Source organism: Arvicanthis niloticus, chromosome 8 (genome assembly GCF_011762505.2).
Source record: "Arvicanthis niloticus isolate mArvNil1 chromosome 8, mArvNil1.pat.X, whole genome shotgun sequence".
In the NCBI taxonomy this organism is placed as follows: domain Eukaryota; kingdom Metazoa; phylum Chordata; class Mammalia; order Rodentia; family Muridae; genus Arvicanthis; species Arvicanthis niloticus.
In genome coordinates this window covers 74,806,748-74,824,812 of record NC_047665.1, presented here as the reverse complement: position 1 = coordinate 74,824,812, position 18,065 = coordinate 74,806,748, and positions in this window count along the sequence as shown.

The window sequence follows — 18,065 nt, the reverse complement described above, 5'->3', positions numbered from 1 at the left end:
ATCTGTATGGCTATAAAATAAGAATAGTAGGGGGCATAGTGAGAGGACAAACAGTAATGTAACACATATGTGGCACTATGTGGTCACATGCCAGCAATACGTGTCAGCAACCTAACAGGGAAGTGTACCCATACAGGAGTACCCTTCTTCCTGGCCGTGATCTCAGTAGCTCAAACACTGAGAGACAAGGTCTTATTTCTCTTTATGGTTGTATTAAATTTCATTGCATGTCTCATATGCATTTTCTTTATGCACTCGTCTAGGCTGGTTTTGTTCCCTGGCTAGTGTGCATAGTTCAGCTATAAACATGGATGTCCTGTATTTCTGTGCTGACTTCATTTAGACTGCTTCACACCTATACCTCTGAGGGGCATCAGGGTCTATGGTAGTTACATTTTCAGTTTTTCTTGAACCTGCACACTGATTAACACAGTGGCCACACCAGTTGACATTCCTAGCAGCAGGGAATAAAATTCCTCATGTCCCACATCCCCTTGATGGTTCTTGTCATTTGTCTTGGTAGTCATTCTGGCTGGTATTCAATAGAACCTAAACGAAACTTTTGTTTTTTCCTGATTCCTAAGAATGCTAAACTTTTTTTCATTGATTTATTGACCATGTGTGTTGTTTTTATGGAACACTGTCTGTTCACTTCATGGATACTGGAAGATGTGTGGGTAGGTAGTTTTTTATATGGCTATCATCTCCTGTGTGTAGTCAGCAAAGCATCTTTTTCTGTTCTTCAGCTGTCTCTTTGCCCTGGTGATTGCTTCCTTTGCTGTGCAGATGCACCTGAATTTCATGTAATACCCTTTGGTAGGAACGTGGTCCGAGAGTGGAGTCGAGTGAAGAAAGTTCTGAGCACTTGTGAGGGAACGCCCAAGATCCCAAGACAAGGGGTCTTGTGACCTCAGTTTCTTCAAAACCACAAAATCATTTTTGGATTATGTTTTCATGCCTCTCCAAGGTGTAACAGGTAGGAGTGAGTTTATTTCAGATTATTCATCACACCTGGCTACTGCTGTTTGTGTACGTGCCTCTATGGAAAACATGTTTTTGCCATGTGCTGCTTGTCTACCACGTGCAGCCTGCCATTGTGGTTGTACACTTACTTTACTTACATGACTCCTCTTGACCCTCAGAGTATAAACTGCCTAATGCTCTGAGAGTTTAGTCTGCCACGTTTGTCAGCTCCAGTCTCACAGGTCCCATCGCCAATTAAAGTGCCTAACAGCCTTTGTTTATGCTCAGGCTATTGTCCTGTCCCCTGTGCTACTGGAATCCTGTTCCAAAAATCCACATTAATGCGTGTCTCTGAACCATTTCCTTTATATTTTCCTCTAGTAATTTTAAAGTTTCAGGCATCACATTAAAGTCTCTGTTCCGTTTTTAATTGAGTATTGAGCGTAGTTAACAAACAAACAACAAAGATAATTGTTTATTCTTCTACATGTGGGTACCCAGTTTTCCTAGCACTGTTTGCTAAAGAGGCTGTCCTTCACTCCGTGTACTTTATGAGTTTTGTCTAAAATGAGGCAGCTTTACCTATATAAAAGTACTTACGGGTCTCTTTCCCTACTCTGTCGGGCTACACATGTGGATTTGCACCATTGCTGTGCTGTTTTCACTGGGTCTTTATTGTGTATCACTAAGTTGGGTGTTGCAATCCTGTCAGTGTACTCGTTCAACTCAGGCTTGCTTCCTGTTGCTGGCCCTTCATGCTTGTCAGTATTGTTCTTCCAGTTCTCTGATGAATGGCATGGACTCTTGACAACAGTATGTCTGAAGCTCTTGCTAATACAACCTCTTTCACAGTGTCACTGCCTCAGCCTATGTGTGGGCACAGAAGGCCTTTCCACCTGGGAGCCTCAGCAAGTGTTTTCTTCAGCGTCCTAAAGCATTCACTGGAGGTCTTTCACTTCTCTGCTTAGCTTTATTTGTAGCCCTTCCCTTTTCTTTCTTTCTTTCTTTCTTTCTTTCTTTCTTTCTTTCTTTCTTTCATTCATTCATTCATTCTTTTTATTTTTTGTTTTTGTTTGGTTTGGTTTGGTTGTTTGGTTTTTGGTTTTTCAAGACAGGGTTTGTCTATGTAGTTCTGGCTGTCTTGGAACTCACTGTGGAGATCTGAGATCTGCCTGCCTCTGCCTCCAGAGTGCTGGTATTAAAGGCATGCAACACCACCACCTGGTCTTTCTTTTGTTTTCGTGAAGCTATTGTGAACAGCATTTTCCCTGGTGAGTTCATTGTTATTATACAGAAAAAAAAATACAGAGCATATGTTGATTTGTATCCTATCACATTGCTGAGATTTTTAATCATAGGATCATGTGAATTACAAATGGCATTGATTTGAATACTTTTCCTATTTGTATTCTTTTAATTTCTCTCTATTATCTATTCTTGGACTGTCTTACTTAGGGTTTCCATTGCTGTGAAGAGACACCATGACCAAGGAAACTCTTATAAAGGCGAACATATAATTGAGGCTGGCTTACAGTTTCAGAGTTCAGTCCCTTTTCATCATGGTAGAAAGCATGGCATCATGCAGGCAGAGTTGGTGCTGGAAGAGCAGAGAGTTCTACATCTTGATCCGAAGGCAGCCAGGAGGAGGCTACTGTGTTTTCACACTGGGCAGAGCCTGAGCATATATATTACCTCAAAGCCCCACCTCCACAGTGACACACTTCCTCTAACAAAGCCACACCTCCTTGAATAAGACCACACCTCCTTGAATAAGACCACACCTCCTAATAGTGCCTCTCCCATGGGCCAAACATTCAAACACTTGAGTCTATGGGAGCTATACTTATTCAAACCACCACATTCTACTCTCAGACCCATTCAAACCACCACATTCCTTTCCCAGGCCCCTATAGGCTATATATATATATATATATATATATATATATATAGTATAGCATATATAACATACATATGTAAAATAACATAATGCAAAATGTATTTAGTCCAACTTCAAAAGTCCCCATAGTCTATCACAATTTCAACAGTTTAAAAGTCCAAAGTTCAAAGTCTCTTTAAGATTTATGCACTCTCTTAACTGTAATCCCATATAAAATCAAAATCAAAAAGCAAATCATATACTTCCAACATATCATGGCACAAGATATTACTGTTCCAAAACATAGGGAATAGAGCATAGTGATAAAATATTAGACCAAAGCAAAACAAAAAAACCAGCTGGGCAAACTTCAAACTGTCTCTCTCCATGTCTGATGTCAAAGTGCTCTTCAGATCTCCAACTTCTTTCAGCTTTGTTGACTGCAGCGCACTTCTCTCTCTTGGACTGGTTCTACTCCCTGCTAGCAGCTTTCCTCAGCAGGTATCCCACAGCTTGGGCATCCCTAATACCTTGGGGTATCCAAGGTAAACATCAACTTCACAGTTTCTTGTTCCAGTGTCTGGGATCCATGCATGATCTTCTGGGCTCCTAAAAAAAGGACTGGTGTCACTTTTCCAGCTCTGCCCTCTGTAGCACTCTAGGCTCTGGCTGACTCCGCTGCTGCTGCTGTGGTACTGGCATATGTTGGGGTCTTCTGCTGCAACTAGGCTTCACCATAGCCTCTCATAGGCTCTCTTCATGGCACTAAACTTCAGCTTCTTCACATGACCCCTTCAGTCCTTTGCCTTTAACAGCCAGGCTGCACCTTTACCAATGGCCTTTTCTCACCTCTCACCATGCCAAGCATCAGCTACCCTTCCATGACCTCATCATACTCTCCAGACAAGTATTACCTGGTGACTCTTATTCACTACCAAGTCTGGTTACCACCACAAGGTAGAACCTTGGCTGCCCCTGGAACATAGCTTCTTTGTGCTCTCACTTTCCAGAAGATTTCACCACAGTGATGCCTGACTCTTCTTAATCACCACTAAAGCATCAGTGGCCCCAATAGTCCCTTCTATTCTTAACTCTAAAGCCAGAGCCACATAGCCAAAGCTGCCAAGTTCTGCTGCTTGCTGGAGCTGGAACATTGTCAGGAGCCATCATAGGACAAGCTAATAACTAGCAGGTGATCTTCCTGCTATTAATATGCTTTTCCTGTTATTCTTAAACATATCTAACAATCACTAGGTATTAGCCCACCCCTTTGAAGCAGATCTCTGCAAGTCTACAAAGATGTACTGTCTTGTAGTGATGCTATACAGACAAATAGATGACTTCTTAATTCTTAATGATCCTATAAGAATTCCTAAAATTATATCAGTATGTATTAAGCTCTTTTATAGTGAGAGTGCTATTAGATCCTTTTCTGATAGTCAAAACTGCAGTGAGAACTCTGCCAGTCTCCCATGTGTCTCCAATTAATTGCTTCTAGATAGTAGCCAGACCTACTACTACTCACAGCACATTCCAAGAGGTTGTAAAACCATTAACCAACAGTCATAAAAAGGGAACTAATGATTTATTATAGGTGCTAGGACAGAAGATAAAATATTGACTGGTTTTATCTATACAAAACTTCACTAATAACTTAGTTATGGTTTTTAACTTTCAATGAACCTGTGGAGCTGTGACAGGTAATGGATGTTTAGCCAGATAATTACTCCTAAAGGATATGCATGTAAGCATTCTCTGTTGTAAACTTCTTATTCAATTTATGATTTAAATTTTATGTATGAACTTGTGATGAACTTTTACCATGTGATCATGCATTCTGAAAGATGTATAAGTACTGAGGACTAAAAGAAGAATCAGAACTGAGCTAAGGAGAACTTTTTAGACAGAACACTTTTTAGTCAGATCTGAATAGAACTTAAGATAGAGCAGAAAAAGCAGACAGCAGAAAGAACAGAACAGGTCTTTTCTTAATAACAAGACAGGCTTAGTCTTAACATTCTTCTTACAAACTTGGGTTTAATTCATTTAGCATTAAGATGGTAGAAGCTTTTTCTTTCTCTATGAAATAAAGATTGGAGTTCATTTTTCTTTTTTTGGGGGGGGGGGTTCGAGACAGGGTTTCTCTGTTTAGCCTTGGCTGTCCTGGAACTCACTTGGTAGACCAGGTTGGCCTCGAACTCAGAAATCCGCCTGCCTCTGCCTCCCAAGTGCTGGGATTAAAGGCGTGCGCCACCACTGCCCGGCTGGAGTTCATTTTTCATCCAGAATGAATGAATTCTTTTTGCACTGGTGCTTGGTCTTTTGCTCCAAAATCATATGTAAGTATGGATGTGTATATGTAAGTATGTAATTGTGAGAATGCATGCAAGCTAGACCCAACTGGTTTGAATGTAAATCTAAATATGTATGTATATGTGTATGTATATGTGTATGTGTATATGTATATATGCATACATATGTGTGTATGCTGAATCTATATATGAACTTATGTGTTTATGCATACTTGCTTATGTAAAAGTTTTTCCTTCTGTGAGAGTTATTCTCTTCTCTTGATTCAATAGAAGTTTATTGCTCCAAACTTTCCCCTAGCCTGACAAGCAAGAGGCATCTGGACAAAAGGGAAAAGGCTCTAGCAATTAATCCTTTATTTAATCTCCTGCTGTTTTGGGATGAGGTACTAAGTACCAGAGACTGCAGTTTCTTGCCTTAGAGGAACATAAAAAGCAGGTCAGCTACAGTAGCAAAGCTACTTAGACTAAGATAAGTAAACTTTATTATGCAGCAACCCTAAATATCTTGTAAGACAAAGTCTTACCCTCTGCCAAAACTATTCCCCCTCTGCTACCTCAAGAAGAACCAACAAGAAAGAAGACTCCGCTAGGGCTGGCCCCCAACAGAACATGGCCCCTTGTTCTACTAAATCTTCACCAGCTTTCTGTTTTCAATGGTTTCTTTTGCTGCTTTAATCTTGGTTGTCCAGGAACTTGCTCTGTAGATTGACTTTGAACTCAGAGGTCTGCATGCTTCTCTCTCCTGAATGCTAGGATTAAAGGTGTGCACCATCAGGACTGGACCTATGCCTTTCTTACTTTTTTCACAAGAATTTCATAAGTTCTGGATTCGAGTTTTTTCCAGATACAGTCAAGTTGACAACTGAGAATAGTCATCACAATCTATCTCTTATCAATTTGACACATAATCATATCTCTTTAGGTCCAAATGAAAATAATAACCAGGTGATAATAACACATAACATGATATAACTATAACTTGTCCAGCTGCAAACACATGAAAAATAAGCTTAGCTTGGGGGAATCTTGCTCTGAGGTCATTATTGTCTTAATTCCATTTCATCCTTGAACACAGGATTTAGCTCAATTTTACTTCTTGGTGCCCCTTTAATCTTTGAACCATGTATTTTGTATTTTTCCTTTCCCAGTTTACTACATTTGATTAAAATGCTCTTCATAAAAGTGAGCCTCAGGGCAGAGTCTATGCTAGGCTATTTTGAGTCCCCCTTCCTCAATGTAACCAATCTAAATCTCTTCATCTTAGCCTCAGGTAGACTTCCCAGAAAAGAGCAAAAAGCAGACATGGTCTTCACCAAAACATCGTAAGAATAACCTCCATGCAACATTCTAAAATTCCTCTTCTCTTCAACTTCTTGAGCTAGGTCCCAAGAGTTCAGATGATTCTCAGCACCAATGTCTTCCATATTCCTACTAGGATAGCCCACTAAGCCCCACTGAAAACACTTCAGTGCTTTCCAAATCCAAAGTCCCAAAATCCACATTCCTCCAAACAAAACCACGGTCAGGCCTATCACAGCAATACCCCAGACCCTGGTACCAACTTCTGTCTTCATTAGGGTTCCATTGCTGTGAAAGACACCATGACCAAGCCAACTCTTATATATGAGTTGGTACTGGAGGAGCCAAGATTTCTACATCTTGATCCAAAGGTAGCCAAGAGAAGACTACTGTGCTTCATACTAAGCAGAGCTTGAGCATGTATTACACCTCAAAGCCCCACCCTCACAGCAACACACTTCCTCCAGTACCAAGTGGTATATAACAAGACCATATCTCCTCCAGTAAGGCCACACCTGCTAACAGCGTCACTCCCATGGGCCAATCAGTCAAACATATGAGTATATGGGGGCCATTCCTATTTAAACCACCACATTGACCTAAGACTTTCAAGCACTACATGGAATAAAAATTAGAAGACTGAGCTCCCTCGTCAAATTCCAGCCTGTAGAGGAAATGTTATCCCCTTCTCTCACATATTGTGTTTGCTGTAACTTTGTCATATATAGCCTTTGCTATGTTAAAGTACATTCTTGTTCCCACTTTCTTCAGGGCTTTTATCACCAAGGAATGTTGATCTTTGTCAAAGGCCTTTTCTGAATCAATTGAGATGGTCCTATGGTTTTTGTTCTTAAGTCTTAGAATCACACTTAATAGTATTGAACTATCTTGAACTCTGGAATGAAACTAACTTGGTCATGCTGTGTGATATAAATATATGCTTGAATTTTATTTGCAAGAATTTTATCAAGAAATTTTGTATCATTGTTTAGGGAAATTTATAGCTAGTTAGTTTTTCTCTGTGAGTGAGTCTTTGGCTTTGGAACCAGGGTGGTGCTGGCTTCATAGAATGAGCTTGGTTGTGTTCCTTCCCTGTCAGTCAATGGATGTTTGTGTAGCATTGGTGTGGCTCTTTTTAACGACTAGGCTGCACTCAGCAGTGAGTCTGTCTGGCCCTGGACTTCTCTTTGTTAACACTTCAATGTCACTGATGGTAACAAATCTGCCTAAGTTGTTCATTTTTTTTCTTGACTTAATTTTGTTAAGTTATATTATGTCTAAGAATATTTTCATTTCTTCTATGTTTTCTAGTTTTTTGGAATATGACTTTTCAAACTATCCTCTAACGATTCTCTGTATTTTACTAGAGTCAGTAGCTATCTCCCTTTTTCATTTTTAACTGTATTCATTTGGGTCTTTTCTTTCTTTTACTTGGTTTTGGTAGGGGCTTGTCAATCTTATTTTTTCAATGAGTCGACTTCCTGTTTGATGGATTCTACTTTCTTTCCTCTTGTTCTCAGTGACTCCCCTATCGTGACTTTTCTACCCTGACAACCTACAGAGCACTTTCTGGGACTTTGAAGGATAGGGCGCCTAGAGGAAGTTTCCAAGTTAGTTCCCACATTGATTTCTCAATGTCCTTTAATCAAGCACTGTGTGTCTTCCAACAATAGCGTTTCAAGCTTAGCACTTAAATTAAATGCCTTGTGTCTTCTAGGATATTGTCTACACATACACAGTACCTACATGCGAACTCTTTGAAACACACACTCACACAAAATCTGGTAGGTTTCTATGTGGTGTTTTGTTTTGTTTGTTTATATGTTTTGAGACAGGGTTTCTCGGTGTAGACTAGCCAGGAACTGCCAGTGGAGAAAATTCCTGTCCTGGAACTCAGTCTGTAGACCAGGCTGGCTTCAAACTCAGAGGTTTGCCTGCCTGCCCCTGCCTCCCGAGTGCTGGGACTAAGGTGTGCATTGCCACCTCCTACTCAGCTCTGTAAGGCTTTTTCAGACATTCTTAGATTTGGTTAACCTACACCTTGTCCATTCCAGCTTAAAGCTCTATCCCCAGTATTCTCACCCTGGACTTCCGACCTAATGAGTCCCACTACTCTCTCGCCTACTTAGTTCCCCTCCCCTTCTCACAATCCTTTCCTTGATCTCTACAGACATTCCAAATTTAAAACACAAACAAAAACTTGAAGCTGAGCTCTACATATGAGAGAGAACGTGTGTTTGTCTTTTGGGGCCTGGGCTAACTCAAAACAGTATAATATTTTCCAGTTTCATCCATTTTCCTAAAAATTTTATTGTTCCGAGCCCCTCCCGTGTCCCCTCCGCCCACGAACAAGGACACGGGAGGCAATATTCGGGTGGTTACCACAAACGAGGCTTTACTTGTAACAGCAGAAGCGGAAAAGGCGGAAAGACAGGAAGAGGCTCTGCTTAAATACACCCTAGAGTGCCGTGTTCACTTCCGATTGGCTGTTCACTCATTACCCATAATACACCCCAGGATGGGCAGTGACTTTTGGTGCACTTTTGCCTCTTTGCACCTGCGCAGTTAATTGTTTACTACTGGGAGGACAAGATGCCCGCGCCATCTTGGAATGGCGCTAACCACGGCTTCCTACATTTTATGACTTTGTTTTTTCTGTCAGCCATGTGTACATGCCCCACACTTTTCTTTCTGTTCATCAATTGATAGACATCAGGGTGGATTCCATCTCCTAGCTGCTGTGAGCAGACCAACAGTGAATATGGGCATGTCTTCGAAGGAGAACGTGGAGCTCTGTGGTTATGCGTCCATGGATGTTAAAGCTGGACATGTGGTTTTGGCTTTTTGAGAAACATCCAGAACGACTTCCTCAGGAATTATATCAGTTTCTAGTTCCACCACCAGTAGGCATGGCTTCCTCAGGGACTACACCAGTTTCTAGTGCCACCACCAGTAGATATATATGTCTTCTCCTTGTCCGCACACGCATGGTAGCATTCATTGTCATTTGTGTTCTTGATGATACCCATTCTGATTGGGATGAGGTGGGACCTCAAAGTAGTTTTAGTTTGGCTTTCTCTGATGGCTAATGATGTTGAATACCTTTAAAAGTATTTATTAGTCATTTATATTTCTTCTTTTGAGAACTCTCTGGTCATATCAATATAGTCCACTTTTTGATTTAGTTATTTTTTTTCTTGAAATTTAGTTTCCTGAGTTCTTTGTAAATACTACCAATCTTATATCAGATGTATAGTTAGCAACAATTTTCAACTATTCTGTAGGTTTGCCTCTTCTTTCTTCAGTTTCTTTTGCTGTAAAAATTTCTTTTAATTTCATGAGCTCCCATCTGTTCATTGTTGATCTAATTGTCCCTGTCTTCAAGTGTTCTGCCTGCTTCTCATTCTAGCAGCATCGGTGTTTCAGATCTTAAGTCATCATTCTCAATCTGTGTGCAAATCTGTGCTGAGTGACAGATGAGGATCTGGTCTCACTCTTCTAACGCAGCTGCCCAGTTTCCCCAGCATGCAGAAGAAGTTCATTTCCCCCACTGTGCCTTGATATGAAAAAAATTATATAGCTGCAGTTGCTGGATTTCTTTCTGAGCCCTCTATTCTATTTTATTGGTCCATATTTCTGTGCTTGTGCCAACAGTATGCAGGTTTCACTACTATGGTTCTGTCGTGTAATTTGAACTTGGTGATACTTCCAACAATTATCTTTTTGCTCAAGATTTCTCTGGCTATCAATTCGACATGAATTTTAAATTTTTTGTATTTATTAAGAATACCACTGGAATTTTTATTAAGATTTCATTGACTCTGGAGATTGTTTTTGATGGGACAAAGCGATTTTGAATTTTGTCATTATTGAGTCTTAGGACACGTGAGCATGGGAAGTGTTTCCATCTTCTTGTTGATATCTTTATTTATTTCTCCAGTGTTTTAAAGTTTTCATTATAGAAATCTTCCACATCCTTGCTTAACTTATTTTTGAGGCAATCGTGAATGGACTTATTTCCCTGGTTTCTTTCTCAAACGTTTGTAATTGGAATGTAGGAAGGACACTGATTTTGTATGTTGATTTATTTTTTATCGTTCCACTTTGCTAAAAGTGGAAAGTTGTTTATCAACAACAAAGATTTTCTGGTGGACTCTTTAGAGTCTCTTAGATGATAATAATATCATCATGTTCCTATCTGACTTATACCCTTTCTCTTGTCATATTGCTCTAGCTAAGACTTCTAAGATTTCCAGTTCTATATTGAATAAAAATGGAGAAAGTAAATATCCATATCTTGTTCCTGATTTTAGTGGAAATGCTGCCTTTTCCCATCTAATATTATGTTGGATGTAGGTTTGTCATATACACATTTTATCATGTTGAGGCATGCTCTGTCTCGTCCACATTTCTCCAGGACTTTAACATAAAGAGGGGTTTTTTGTTTTGTTTTGTTTTGTTTTGTCAAAAGCTTGTTTTTCATCTATCAAAATAATCATGTGACTTTGATCCTTGTGTCCATTTATGTAATTTGTAACAGTTTTTAATTGTGTGTTTTAAGCTTTTTCTGCCTTGATGGTGTAAAATTAACTATGTCATGATGAATGATGCTTTTTGATGCATTATTCAAGTGTTTGCTGAAAATTTTTCAATCTGTTCATCAGGAAAATTACTTTGTAATATTTTTTTTTTTTGTGACTTTTTCCCCTTGCTTTTGGTATCAGGGTAATGCTAGCTTTGTAAAAAGAGTTTGGCAACACTTCCTAATTTTCTAGTTTATGGAACATTTGAGAATCTTTGGTGTTAATTTTTCTTTAAAGTTGTAGTAAAATCCACTGATGAGTTTATCTGGCCTGAACGTTTTTCTTAACTGAGAGATTTTAAAACCGCTGCTTCAACTCCCCATTAGAGTTCTGTTTAACCAGGGTGTGTCTCAGCTTGCTTTCATTTGATAGCTCTTGTGCACCTGGAAATTCATTAATTTCTTTAGATTTCTCAACTTAGTATGTTTTTAAGGTAAGACCTTTGAAATTTTTTTCTGAATTGATAATTGTGGTAATGGCTTCTTTCTCAATGCTGATTGTATTTACTTCAGTCTTCTCTCTCGTGTTCTGTGTAGTTTTACCAAAACGCTTTACCAATCTTGTCTGTCTTTTCAAAGATCAACTCTTTGATTCAGTGGTTCTTCTAATTGTTTTTGTTGTTTGTTTCTTTCTATTTCATTAATTCCTGTCCTAATATTACTTCTCTTCCTGTCTGTTGATTTGGGGTTTGTTTGGTTCTTCATTCTCCAGGGTTTTGGGGTGTATCATTAGGTTATTTATTTGAGATCTCTTTAATCCTTTCTTTTTTTTCCTTTCCTTCCTTCCTTCCTTCCTTTCTCTCTTTCTTTCTTCCTTCCTTTCTCTCTCTCTTTCTTTCTTTCTTTCTTTCTTTCTTTCTTTCTTTCTTTCTTTCTTTCTTTCTTTCTTTCAAGATAAAGTCTCACTATATAGTCCTGGCTATCCTGGAACTCTCTATGTAGACCAGGCTGACCTCTAACTGAGAAATCCACCTGCCTCTGACAAGTGCTGGGATTAAAGCATATGCCTCTGTGTCTGACCTCTCTGATTTTTTACTTTAAGTGTTTAGAGCTCTAGATTTCCCTGAAAAGACTCCTTTCGTTTTAACAGCATAGATTTGTTGTGTTGTTCACCCAAGAGAGGGCCTGATTTGTTTTGGAGAGTTCTGATTTTGTTGTTCAAAAAAAGAGGTTGTTCTCTATATTTATTGAACAGCACAGAAAATTCTTTTTTTTAAAGAATTTGTTTTATGCATATGAGTATACCACCATTGCTTTCTTCAGACACACTAGAAGAGGACACCAGACCCCATAACAGATGGTTGTGAGCCACTATGTGGTTGCTGGGATTTGAACTCAGGACCTCCGGAAGAGCAATCAGTGCTCTTAACCGCTAAGCCATCTCACCAGCCCAGCAGAGCAAATTCGATAGTAAAAACGAATAAGGAAATTTTGTCTTAATCAATCTGTTGCAGGAATCTCACAAAGGGAAATTGTTTTTCTAACCCTATTGACTCAGAGCATCACACAAAGCCATCATGCCCACATGTTGCTGTCAGTATTCTTTGTGGGGACTGTGGGTGGCTTCCAATGCCTTGCTGCTTTCAGCAAATGATCTTAGTCTTGGACAATATTTTATGACACACACATTGTTCTGAGTTAGAGTCATAATGGGTTATAAAAGAGAAAAAGGAAACATGGTCTATTGGGAAGTCCAATGCATAGTAAGATTAATTATATTGTTTTTTAAGGATATATATATATATATATATATATATATATATATATATAATTTTTTTTGAGACAGGGTCTTTCTATTTAGGCTTAGCTGTCCTGAAACTTGCTATCTAGTCTAGGCTGGCCTTCAACTCAAATAGATCCTCTTGCTTTTGTCTTCTGGGTGCTGGGATTAAAGGTGTGCCCCAGCAGTCCAGGTATAAAGTCAGTTAATTCTAAACTGAGTAAGCATACATTGTGTCAGCAGAATGGGAGCGTAGTTATAAATGACTTCAAAGAACATTGTTAGTTACAGATTAGGTAAATGTTTAATTTGTAAAGGAATCTGCAAGTAGCATCTCAAAGAGTCATTGCCACTGGGGGGGGGGGGGTCTTCTTACTAAGCAACCTAGTCCTGAAGCCTCAGTCCCCAATACCACTTGGAAAGGAGCAATGGCAAACTCTATAAGATACAGAAATATACTTAAAAGTAATGACAACCCGTGAATCCATCACCAATATTTAAAAACTAAAAATGATAAGACCAGCATGGAATGTGATATGATGTTAAACTTTTTAAAAGATAACTGTGTAAACAGTAAATGAAATAAGATAAAGAACATAGGAAAGGAGAGGAGGTGAATGTTAAACAGACAAAGGAGAAAGAAGGAATGGGCAGAGAAGAATGGTATAGAGGAGAGAAGAAAGCAAGAGCTCGGAGGTTAAAAAAAGGTTTTACAAGGTGTAGAATAATACATTAACAACATGCAAGACTTTTTAAGACAATAAAGTAAAATCAAGATATTGCTAAAGTGTGTGTGTGTGTGTATGTGTGTGTGTGTGTGTGTGTGTGTGAAGGAGACATAGAGGCAAAAAAGGAAATGAGAAAATGAAAAACCATTGCCCTAGAAAGAAGAAAAATGCTTGAACACGATTGGGTGATTGTAGGATGGGGGAGATGGATAATGAATAAAACATAAGGATTTTAAATGTAATAAAGTAAAACTTCTGCTAAATGTTTAAGAAGAAAAACACTCTGAATCATCCAAGAAATAAAAAGACAAAAATGAAGTGGTGAACCATCCTGCTCTGTGTCTCTAGAATTCTCATGGGCGTGTACGAGGGGCAACTGGGCTCCACTTGCGGACTTCTGACTCTCTTTTGGTTTATTTTGTCACTGAGTTATATCGGGCTAGCAACTAATGTTCAATAGAGCTGGTGGCTGTGCATCCGGGGTCTCTGCTGATCACACTTAACCCTTGCATTCTGTATACTGCCATCGAAGACTGCTGATGTCAGCCCCCAAATGGCTGTTTTGGCTGAGGGACGCCTTTCAAGTTCATTGGCATGTCAGAAGCCATCACAGCATTGAGGGGAGTAGACACAGGAGCCTGAGTACTTTCAAGGCCTCTTGAGCATTGGTCACCCCAGCAGAGGGAAGCCACTGTGGGTGTCATGTATAGCCCTGGAGCTTCAGAGTCTCAAGTCAGCCGACTTTCTGTAACCGACTTGTGAGTCCTACCAAACAATTTCAGCTACATCCCTTCAGTGAGAACTGTGTCACACAGTACTCATAATGAGCCCAAAATAAAGTTGAATTCTATGAACAGGAAAGATATTGATCAGTCAGAAACTCACCTTGGCTACACCAGTGTTCACAAACTGCTCCAAGAAAGATGTTCCTTGGAAATTCCCCATTCTTTGCAATGATTAAACTTATGGTGAGCAAATCTTTCAATGAACAAATGCATCTAAAACCCACAACAGACAATCCATTCTCAAGTCAACACTATTAAATCTCAGCTGAAGGCATCAGAACGTTTAGAAGACAAAATAGTCAAGTGTGTTGCTTGAACCTAAGTTTGCAGGAAGTGTGAGCTCGTTATTCTTAAGTCAGAATCATGGGATCATAAGGGGATGATATTGGGATTTTCCCAAGAATATACAAAATTTTACACTTTTGTTCCCTGAGTGCCATAATTGTCCACTTGGGGGTATTTCCAAATTGGAGTTCTCCATGCTTGTTAGAATTACAAATGCTGACTTCAGCTAAGAATTTTTTTTTCTTTCTGAATTACCCTAGAGAGACTCAAATCTACAGATGCACAATCCTTCTCCACAGTTCCAAAGGTGGGAACTTCTTGAAAAAACATAGTTGCAAGCTGCAGTCCGGTATTTAGTGGAGAAAGCTAAGCTGAATTACTTCAGGCTACCTGTATTTCTCCCACTTACTATAATTGGCGATATGTATTTGACTGCAAAAACAGTCAAATAAACTTGATTGGGATCGGAAGGCTATTATATTCCCTCTTAAAAATAAAAAGATTGCACTCAAAAACATACCTTCCTTTACTTCCGAGTTCTATGGGGTAAAGATTTTGTTAATGCACCAACTGGCTCACAGTTTGAAGTCTCAGACGGTTGTGATTCCCAGGTGCAGTTGAGGGATTGTATCACTGATTTGATAGGACAATGAATGTTCTGTGATGTAGATTTAAGCAGGTAAACATGCTGTCTCTTGCTCATGTACACATGGAATTTTGATTTGCAAAAGTCAAATACCAAGTTGAAAAAAACATTACTTTTTACCCTAATTAACTTTTCTAATTTGTAGATCCAACAATGCTTTGCATCTGTTATAACAATAGAAGACACTCAGATTTTTCAACTGATTAAAAAAGTGTAAGAATTTTTTGTTTGTTTTTATTTTGTTTTCCAGACAAAATTTCTCTGTCCAGCCCTTATTGTCCTGGAAATTGCTCCATAGGCCAGGCTGGCCTGGAACTCAGAGATCCACCTGCCTCTGCCTCCTGGTGCTGGGAATAAAGGTGTGCACCATAACACCAGCTTTAAAAAAAAAAAAAAAAAAGTAAGTACTAAAGCCAACTAGGCCAGAGCTTTCCAAAGAGATGCAGAAAATCAAGATGATTAGTTGTCTGTATTGCTACTTTTTAAAATTTTTTTTACTAGTACTGCACCATGTGGTAGGCTTTATGTCTTGCTTTTTCATATTTATAATTAATTCAACCATCATCCTTGGCTCTGACATGCAGACGAAAAGCAAAACTTGATGTAGCCATGTGAACTCAAAATTCCCGTTGTGGGATTTGCTCTCCACTTCCATTTCTCTGCAGTTCACTACGATTAAAATCTCTGAGTTTATCGTCTTAGTCACTGTGTAATCCAAGCTTAAATACGGAGCTCCATGGTGAACCCAGGTCCTCTCAACTTCAATCTTGCTGACATACCTAGTCAACCCTAACTGCACCTCTCACCAATTGTTGCTATTTCCTGTGGGAAGCAGAACTCAAGATGGCGCCTGGCTGGGTACCAGACGCCCCTGGCGTGTTGGCTCACCATTTCAGGAAGCCTAGGTGGCACGTAGGCTAGGCTTTACTGTGCATGCATTCTGCTTGTTCATCTTTAAGTAAGATCAGGCCATGTGAGGTATGTGCTCAGCACCAATCGGGAATGACCGTGTGGCAGGTTCTGATTGGAGAGGACACAGAGATTTAAGGGCTGGGAGCTAGAGCTGGGGGGTGGGGGGGAGGCTTTTGTGGTACTTCAAGGTTCCTGAATAAACCGTGTTGGCAAGGAGATCCCGTGTCCATTGTCTTTTGTCTGCTGGTCGGTTTGGGAGAGGACAATTTCCCTTCCTCTGGGTGTGTCTTGGGCCTGCTGGCCTCCATGGCACTTCTAGAATGTGCCGCTGGAATCCATCCAAGGGCCTTAGTGTATGCCATGCTGTACGTGTATGTTGTGTGTGTGTGTCCCAGGTAGTGTCTCCATCTTTCAGGTCTAGTGTCCATGTCATCTGCTAAGGAGCAGTTTCTGGTCCTCCTTCTCGATGCATTCTCTGTCCTGCACACTACCTCACAGAGAGCACTCTTCAACACTTTGAATCTTGGGTTTGTTAGCTTGCTACTTGTCTGTTTCCACGAGATAGGAGATAAACCACTGCTTATTCATTATTACCTATGAGCAGCAAGTGCTGTGCACAGCAAATGCTAAGTTCTCAAGAGCTGTGGTGAACAACCTCCAGCTTGCTTACCTGAGAACTTTTCTACACTGTCTCCTCCATTTTGCTTTCAAACACAGAGAAAAAACAAGAAACCTGTTCGTGTATACCATGACTATGGCTTCAAAAACTGGAAAACCAACTACTTCTTCAGAAAGTATATAATTAAGAATATGAATAACTTACAAAGTGCTCAGAATAGTCTAGCCTATAGGTAATAAAAAGGACCTAGCTGTAGACTTACATAAGAGTCTATTCCTGTCCAGATTTTTTTTTTAAACCATAGCTGCTCTGTAAATATTTGTGAATCCAAGTCTACCCCAGTTATCTACTTCAGAGCAGGTGCAAAATATAAAGGCCAGAAGGGGAATCTGGCTCAGTCTATTTAAATTAACCCCAAGCCTGTGGGTCACTACCTGTCTCATAAAATTCTGGTTTTGTCAGCCCTCTGGTTTACTGGAGGCAAGCCCTGTTTATTCTAATCGTCCTGTAATTAACAGCATTTTTTTTTCCCTCAGAGTCTTCTTGTAGATAGTGAGTGTGATAGTAACCCTAGGTATAGTTTTAAAGGTGACTATTAAATAGTAGCCCAGTATATCAGACCTCTGTGTGGGATGAGTTGAGTGGGTGTGGGGGCAAGTGTCTTGAAGAATGTGGGCAATTCTCCATCTTTTTTTTTTTTCTTCATCCTTTGGTATTTTCTTTTATCGTTGGCCCATTAGAAATTTTCTGGCAAGAAATTAATTGCACAGTTGATGCGTTCAGTTCACACATTTAAGTTACCGAAACACTTTGATATTAGCTGACTTTGGGGACTTTACATTTGCAATGACAAGTGTTGGATTCCTCTAACATTTTTATGTTTAATTTTCAGACTGTATTAGAAAGGCCTGTTTACAACAGCCCTGAAGCGCCCAACTAGACAGAATCAACTTTCCCAGCCCACTTAATTTGAAAGCCTGCCAAGTTAGGTGAAAGACCTTATAAATATGTAAAGCAGGAAGTTCAAATTACAATCAAGTAAATCCCTAATGATTGATGTTCTTTTCAAAAAAATTAAAAGAAGAAAAAAAAAAGGAACAACCAAAAAAAAAAAAAAAAAAAAAAAAGAGCGCATTTCCTAGACACCCGGCTAGCACCAGCACCAAAGGTTGGTAAGGAGTTCAGACTCTAGGTGTACTTTTAAGGCTTTATTTATTTTGAATTTCTACCACTTCCTGGAGGCCGGATGGAAGGATTTAAAAAAAAAAAAAAAACAACTGGGCACCTCAGCCATTTTGTTTGTAAGGCGGAGCGGTAGAACTGGGCCTGCCAAGAAGG